We start from the raw sequence: 8535 nt of genomic DNA, 5'->3' as shown, positions 1-8535 counted from the left end.
GTTTGAGATAAACACGTAACTCCCGAACATTAGATGTTCCCAGCTGCACAAATATTTGAAGACAGGTAAGAGTACGTTAGAAAAGAGTGACTCTATCGAGTGGGAGGGGTTGGGGGATCGGACTCAGGATCTGGGATGAAGGGCAAACAGAATCAGATGACAGAGGAGCCACAGGGGCTGATGGAGAGGGGACCGAGGAGCGGGGCGTGAGAACCAAAAACACAACAGATAACGGCGCATAAGTAGAGGCACGTCCTTCGGGTAGACCTGAGCCCAAGACTTACACGCTCCCGGGCGGCACGCAACCTTAGGAAAGTCCTCACCTGTCTGAGCCTTGGCGTCCTCGAGCATGTGACGAAAACGGGAACAAGAGTCCCACGCTCTGCATTCAAGGAAGACAAGGCGGCTGGCTCTTTCGTCGCTGCAGCAGGTAATGTCCAAAGGTTGAAGCCAGTCCCCAAACCGAGGACAGTTTCCCTCAGCGGGCACACATCTGAGTGACGGCCACCAGTGGCGGCCTCGTTCCGCTAACCAGGCATCCACAGCTGCGGTCACCCAGTCCCCAAATCCGCCTTCTTCCAGAGTCCTCCAATCTCCCCGTGCCGTGAGCACTCTGTTCAGGGCGACCTTCACTCGGCAGGAAGTACACTCGGCTGTCGGCTTCAGCGTTTCGTCTGAGTGGTGCCCCCCTTGCTCCAACAAGATAACGAAGCCTGTCTCCTGGGGGGAGCACAAGCAATGAACGACACCCTCCAGGAAGAGCTCCGCACCAGGGGGCCTGGGCCGGGTGGGAGAGCCGGTGAGCAAAGCCCCGTCTGCCAGCTGCAGACAGGAGAGGAGAAGCCGTGTGGAGACGGCCAGCCTGCCCTGGACCCTCCACGCACCCACAAGCACCGACGTCCACGCTGTGGTCCACAGTCATCCACACACCTGCACACACACACTGCCAGCCAGTGTCATCCACACTGTCGTCGGTCAGACCCAGCCACATCAGGTCCTCACGCTGTCTTGAAGGTCCTAACCTGAGATGGCTTCTCTGACATAGTGGCCACGGTGCAACCAATGAAGCACAAGAAGGAAGGCGTGATGAAACACGCTGTGACCACGTTTCGGAAAGGACGTCAGCCTGACACTGGGAAACGAGAACCGGGCAAAGGAGTAAGGAAGCTGTAGCGTTGATGACATCCTACATCAGCCGCTGTACTGAATGTAACGGGGCTGTGTCCTCCAAATAAAGGGCAAGATTGTCACGCTCGGTGGTAGAAGGACACTCGCATGTCTGCCACTTAGCAAAGGTGCGTGTTAAAGATGCGGACACGAGGAAGTTGACTACAAATGCTGGGAAAGTTCCAGCACGCGAAGGCCGCTCCACAGAGAGCTGACACGGTTACCGTAGACAAAGTGGGGCATCGCCCGTGATGACGGAGATCAGTAGAAGGGAGGACGGGAGGGGCCGACGGCCGCGGACGGAGCCGCTCCAAGTGCCCAAGGGAAGACAGCCCGCCAGGAACCCTCAAGGCACTCAAAAGTGGGGAAATGACGGTGTTGGCGGCTACACGGAGCAGGGCCCCGCCTCCAAGCTCCCAGAATCCTGCGGGAGAAGGGGGGGTGTCAGCAGCACCTGACAGTCGGGCTGGGAAATCAAGATCTCAGGAAAGGGAGACTCCTGGTTTGCTGCCTGATTCAACAAGGTGATGAGCTAGAAATCTATTACTGCTTTTGGACGCGCAATGTATAAAAATGTGATTTTGTGCCATCAACCTGAAACGGCTGGGGACGGACCTGAGAGCTCCCTGTGACTGAGGATAAGCTGGTATGAATGAGAAGCAGGGTGAGAAACAGGACACAAAAAATACTAACCCTTGTAAAGATAGACAAACTGGGGCTTCACCAAAATTAGAGACTTTCAAGGACCAAACTAAGAGCCTCTTTAATCAAAGAGTAACTTCAAAAGAGAACAGTGATAAAGCCGCAGACAAGGAGGAGGTATTTGCAGTGTGTTGCAACCTGTGTGGCCAATACATAAAAAGGAGTCTAACCAATTTCTTAATACAATAAGACAGCCAAGGGGCGCCTGGGGGCTCAGTCGGTTGAGCATCCGACTTTGGCTCAGGTCACGATCTCATGGTTCGTGAGTTCGAGCCCCGCGTCGGGCTCTGTGCTGACAGCGTGGAGCCTGCTTGGGATTCTCTCCCTCCCTCTCTCCGCCCCCTCCCCCGCTCATGCTCAAAAAAGAACAAAAAAGACTATTACAGGTAATAAAAAGTGGGGAAAAGAACTGAACAGATACTACGCAAAATAGTACATCAAGATGGCCAACAAAAATGAAGAGATGCCTATTTTATTAGTCACCAAGTAATCAAGTAAAATTTTAAAAACCGCCTGAACCAGGTAGATCAGCAGAGATTGGTACAGAACTTCAGGAAGGTGTTCGACATTGGCGACCAGAAATGGATGCGTGCCCACGGCGCAACCCCGCCATCCTCCAGTGAGGCATGCACCCCACAGAAATGCGTGCACACACGGGTGCCAAGACACGGGCATCATGGGGGCAGCATTGTCACAGTCAATTACTGGCAACCACCAAGTGTCCCTCAGCAATAGGACAGGTGACTATGCATGCTAGGTTCCCACGGAGACTCTGGCGGGAAAGGGAAGGAGCTGTGGGCGCATCCAGCAACGCGGATGAGTGTTGCCACCATAACATGTGTCTGAATGATGCCAGACTCCGAGGAGCACAGGCAGTGCATATAAACTTCGGGAGAAATGAAGCAACAGTAGCAGTAACTTGGGGAGGGGGACAGTGGGGAGGGCCAGGGGGAGTCATGGGTGAGCATGTTATCTTTGTGTCGGCAACACGAGCGTATACGGCACTTTAGATGGCACTGTTTACTATTAGTCTCCAATAATAAAAAGATAATTCTCGGGGCGCCTGGGTGGCTCAGTCGGTTAAGCGTCCGACTTCAGCCAGGTCACGATCTCGCGGTCCGTGAGTTCGAGCCCCGCGTCGGGCTCTGGGCTGATGGCTCAGAGCCTGGAGCCTGTTTCCGATTCTGTGTCTCCCTCTCTCTCTGCCCCTCCCCCGTTCATGCTCTGTCTCTCTCTGTCCCAAAAATAAATAAACGTTGAAAAAAAAATAATAAAATAAAAATAAAAATAAAAAGATAATTCTTTTAGGAGGAACGCGAGAATGTTTACCAATAATAAAAAGATAATTCTCTTAGGAGGAACGCGAGAATGTTTACCAAGTTCAAGTGTATTGCGACAGAGAATCAAAGATCCTCCGAATTTGTTAGCTTAACTTAATAGATTTACACACGTTATTTAAATGCTTGGGAGATTTGTTTGCTAGCTAGACAATTGAAACACAGCGGAAAAAAAAAAAAAGAAAGAAAAAAAGAAAGAAAATCAAATATATTCGATACATTCATTCCATATAAAATACTTCAGGGAATTTAATCGTCTAAGTTTATAATAAGATCAAACGTTAATCAAAGTTGAATCTGAAGGGATAAAAAAGTTATTTTTAGGGGCGCCTGGGTGGCTCAGTCGGTTGGGCGTCCGACTTCGGCTCAGGTCACGATCTCACGGTCTGTGAGTTCGAGACAGAGCGTCGGGCTCTGGGCTGATGGCTCGGAGCCTGGAGCCTGTTTCTGATTCTGTGTCTCCCTCTCTCTCTGCCCCTCCCCTGTTCATGCTCTGTCTCTCTCTGTCTCAAAAATAAATAAACGTTAAAAAAAATTTTTTTAAGTTATTTTTAAGTGGGATTTTGATAAATTGAATCATAATTTTAAAAGCCGAAGACCCAAGTGGTCCGTGAGTCACTTTCTCTGTGGGGGCGAGCAGTCTGCCAGGACACAGGACACAGGACACCTCGTGTTGACTCCATGTGATGAGGTCCGGGGTCCTTGTTGTCACACAAGACAGGAATGGCAATGTCCTCATGGTTATCATTCTAACTCCGCTTGTCCTCGTCATGGTCCTTGTCACTCCCCATGTGGGGTCAGCACGGTCCACCCCACTATGCTCTCCAATGTGGTTCTCCAGCCAGGCCACCGGGGGTACCGCCCAGGCTCTCCACAGATGCCACTGAACCACCATGGTCCCTAGGAAGGAAGGCGGACTTGTCACCACAATCCTCGGGTCCCCGGGGCTCGGGGGTGGGGGGACAGAGCAGGGACGCCCACTCCTGGGCCTCCCTCCCGCCCCCGTCAGCCTGGGCTCCTTCCACGTCCTGCTGTTCCCACCTCGGATCTGTCCGTCGTCAACACCTGGGTCCTTGGGAAGAAGTGCCCCACCTGCTGTTCTCCAGGGGACGTGTCATCTTTGTGGGGGCACCCCCAAACATCAGGGACAACCACACTCACCTCGCAGGGCTGTTCTCAGAACAACAAAGTTTTCTTAATATGTGAACCGTGGGGTAACCATAGGATCGGTGATTCCAGCCTGGGGATAAACCTGAGAAATGAAAACAGATGTTCGGACAAACACTTGTTTGGAATGTTCACAGAAGCCAAAACGTGGGAACAGCCCAGGTGTCCATCGACGGATGCACGGATATACACGGCGTGGTCTAACCACACAACGGCATAGTACTTAGCCATAAAAGGAGTGAAGGCCCGACTCACATACAACGTGATGAACATTGAACCACCATGCGGAGTGAAAGAAGGCCACACACAAAAGGCCACATATCGTGTGATTCCACGTATTTGAAACGTCCAGAACAGACAAATCTGTGGACACAGAGAGTGGAGGGGCGGCCATCAGGGGCTCGGGGAGGGGAGAGGAGGGAGGGGGGCTTAATGGGCATGCATTCCTTTTTGGAGAAGTGAAAATATTCTGAAATTAATGTTGCTGATGGCCGCACAACGTTGTGAACGAATGTACTTAATGGCACTAAATTAAGCCGGTTCAAAATGGTCAGTATCGTCAATTTTACGTTACGTGCATTTTATCACAAATTTTAAAAAGGAACATGGCTGAGCTCCGGAGGTGACATTTCCTTCCTCCTCCATCCCAGAGTCTCCCTTTAAACACGATTCTGTGACTTCTTCATTGCCGGCTCTTCCCTGGGGCTTGGGGTGGGCAGAATCGTGACCTCCCCCACCAAGGGTGTCCACGTCCCAAGGCCCAAAACCTGTGAGTGTGACCTTACCTGGCCAAAGGGACTCTGCAGATGTGGTTAAGTTCTGAAGTCAGAGACAATCCCGGCTCGTCTGGCGGGTCCATGGTAATCATCAGCATCTCCTAAAAGAGGATCCTCAGGTCAGAGAAGGTGTCACAGCAGAAGCACAAGTGAGACGCTCTGAGATACACCGGCAGGTGCCATGCTGCTGGCTTTGAAGACGCAGCAAAGTCCCCGTGCCAAGGCCTCAGAAGGAGCGCAGCCCTGCCTGCCCAGCGGGGACGTTGGTCCCTGGAGCTGTGATAAACCACTCGGTCGTGGGGATCTCTCACAACAGCAGTGCAGTCTCAACGGGATCTCCAAACATGGCCAGAGGCCCCACTGCCCAGTCTGAGCTTCCTACCACTGCCGCCTTCCGGCCCACCTCTCCTCTCCACTCCTGCCTCGAGGTTCGGGAACATCTCCTAGGCTGCGAGTGTAGACATAGCCACCGTCCCCTCCATCTTGGAAACCCTCTCCCAACTGAGGAGAGCTCCAGCGTTCTCTGTGGCTCCCCATAGGACACTGGGGGAGCAGACTAGTAATTATGCGCCACTGTGCAGAGACATTATGGAATCTTCCAATTAAAGGTATTTTAATTACTCCCGGTCCCGAGGCCCCGGCTGGGTCTCCCAGCCCGCAGATAAGGATGCCACCAGACTGCGCAAATGGGATTCTCTTCCAGGCCTACCTGAGTCACTATCTTTCCCTTTGGAATGCACTTTAATTATGCACTGCTGGTCACAACACCACCAATCTGGGCAGGAAATTGTATAAACCCTTTAGTGACAATTACAAGGAAGGATTTTCCTGCAGGTCGTCAGGGGCATCTCGGAAACATTGCCTGGCTGTCGTGTCTGCCTTCGTTTTAATCCCTTTATCTCGTTCCTCAGGGCACCTTTCTTTCTTACTTTCAAAACCTCATCACGGAGGAAGAAAAACAATCAGAAGAGCCACGCAATGGTTATCTCAAAATAGTTGAGTCCCTATGACCCATCTCCAAGACCATCTAAACTTTACTGGGAAGGAAGCCGTCCAGCTGAGGTGTGGAGAAGTGGTTCCCGTGCAGGTGCTGACACCCAGGCGTCCTGGGGTCCCAAGTGGCACAGGCCACCCCTGGGAGGCAGGTGCCTGGTTGACTGCTCGTGTCTCTCAAGGATGAGACGCAGGTGACCACTTGCACTTACCCTCCCCTGGGGGATGTGGAACCCTTAGGAGAAGTGACCCCGGCTTCCCAGTTCAGGGCAAGGCTAGGCTTCGGATCTGTGTTCCTGGGTGGGTAGGTTCTGAATATCTCAGAATACCTTGAACAGTCCTGGAGTTTGGAGACGGAGAAGAGCATCCCTTTCATAAGAAGACAGGGTGACCATGAAATCTCTGCTAAGAGGGGCACAAGGAAATATGGGAGGTGGCAGAGAAGCATCTGCCTGATCTCAGAGGGGACACCTGCCCACGGGTCCCTTGGTCCTGCCCTCTACCCCAACCCCCGGTGCGGGAGCAGGGCAGCCTCGGCGTCCAATCTGGAGCACACAGCTGGCAGCAGCAGGTCTGGGTAAAGACAGGTGAATAAATCCAAGATCTCAAGGGGTCCACAGAGGGCATGGGCCCCCACATCCCTCCTGAAATGTAGGAGAGGGAGCTTCTCTGCACCTCCACCTTGTGGCACCGCCTCCACCCTGAGCCCCGCCTCCACCCTCTGGCCCCACCTCCACCCTAAGCCCCGCCTCCACCCTCTGGCCCCACCTCCACCCTAAGCCCCGCCTCCACCCTCTGCCCCCACCTCTACCCTGAGCCCCGCCTCCACCCCCTGGACTCGCCTCCACCCTCTGGCTCCGCCTCCACCGTCTGGCTCCACCTCCACCCTGAGCTCTGCCTCCACCCTCTGGCCCGACCTCCACCCTCTGCCCCCACCTCTACCCTGAGCCCTGCCTCCACACCCTGGACTCGCCTCTACCCTCTGGCCCCGCCTCCACCCTGAGCCCTGCCTCCACCCTCTGGCCCCGCCTCCACCCCGAGTCACGCCTCCACCCTGTGGCACCACCTCCACCCTGTGGCACCACCTCCACCCTGAGCCCCGCCTCCAGCCTCTGGCCCCGCCTCCACCCTGAGTCCCGCCTCCACCCTCTGGCCCCGCCTCCACCCTGAGCCCCGCCTCCACCCTGTGGCACCACCTCCACCCTGAGCCCCGCCTCCACCCCCTGGACTCGCCTCCACCCTCTGGCCCCGCCTCCACCCTGAGCCCTGCCTCCACCCTGTGGCACCACCTCCACCCTAAGCCCCCCCTCCGCCCTCTGGCCCCGCCTCCACCCTGAGCCCCGCCTCCACCCTGTGGCACCACCTCCACCCTGTGGCACCACCTCCACCCTGGGCCCCGCCTCCAGCCTCTGGCCCCGCCTCCACCCTGAGTCCCGCCTCCACCCTCTGGCCCCGCCTCCACCCTGAGTCCCGCCTCCACCCTCTGGCCTCGCCTCCACCCTGAGCCCCGCCTCCATCCTCTGGCCCCGCCTCCACCCTGAGCCCCGCCTCCACCCTGTGGCACCACCTCCACCCTGAGCCCCGCCTCCACCCCCTGGACTCGCCTCCACCCTCTGGCCCCGCCTCCACCCTGAGCCCCGCCTCCACCCTGTGGCACCACCTCCACCCTGTGGCACCACCTCCACCCTGAGCCCCGCCTCCAGCCTCTGGCCCCGCCTCCACCCTGAGTCCCGCCTCCACCCTCTGGCCCCGCCTCCACCCTGAGTCCCGCCTCCACCCTCTGGCCTCGCCTCCACCCTGAGCCCCGCCTCCATCCTCTGGCCCCGCCTCCACCCTGAGCCCCGCCTCCACCCTGTGGCACCACCTCCACCCTGAGCCCCGCCTCCACCCCCTGGACTCGCCTCCACCCTCTGGTCCCGCCTCCACCCTGAGTCCCGCCTCCACCCCCTGGACTCACCTCCACCCTCTGGCCCCGCCTCCACCCTGTGGCACCACCTCCACCCTGTGGCACCACCTCCACCTTGAGCCCCGCCTCCAGCCTCTGGTCCCGCCTCCACCCTCTGGCCCCACCTCTACCCTGAGTCCAGCCTCCACCCTGAGCCCTGCCTCCACCCTGTGGCACCACCTCCACCCTGAGCTCCGCCTCCAGCCTCTGGTCCCGCCTCCACCCTCTGGCCCCACCTCTACCCTGAGTCCCGCCTCCACCCTGAGCCCTGCCTCCACCCTGTGGCACCACCTCCACCCTGAGCTCCGCCTCCAGCCTCTGGTCCCGCCTCCACCCTCTGGCCCCACCTCTACCCTGAGTCCCGCCTCCACCCTCTGGCCCTGCTTCCACCCTCTGGCCCCACCTCTACCCTGAGTCCCGCCTCCACCCTGAGCCCTGCCTCCACCCT

The 8535-nt window shown here is 56.6% G+C and overlaps 1 long non-coding RNA gene across 1 annotated transcript; it reads right to left on the bottom strand.

Annotated features, from left to right (window-relative positions):
* Window positions 1-3766: 3766 nt before the first annotated feature.
* LOC123591610 lies at window positions 3767-5262 on the bottom strand. Its single transcript, XR_006709426.1, has 3 exons — window positions 5159-5262; window positions 4368-4458; window positions 3767-4106 (listed from the first exon to the last, which is right to left on the bottom strand). It is a non-coding gene; the product is annotated as an uncharacterized LOC123591610 (long non-coding RNA).
* Between the last annotated feature and the right edge of the window lie 3273 nt (window positions 5263-8535).

The sequence above is a fragment of the Leopardus geoffroyi genome, chromosome B4, assembly GCF_018350155.1.
Source record: "Leopardus geoffroyi isolate Oge1 chromosome B4, O.geoffroyi_Oge1_pat1.0, whole genome shotgun sequence".
In the NCBI taxonomy this organism is placed as follows: domain Eukaryota; kingdom Metazoa; phylum Chordata; class Mammalia; order Carnivora; family Felidae; genus Leopardus; species Leopardus geoffroyi.
Note: the sequence above shows the minus strand (reverse complement) of the source record. Positions and strands in the feature narration are given on the sequence as shown.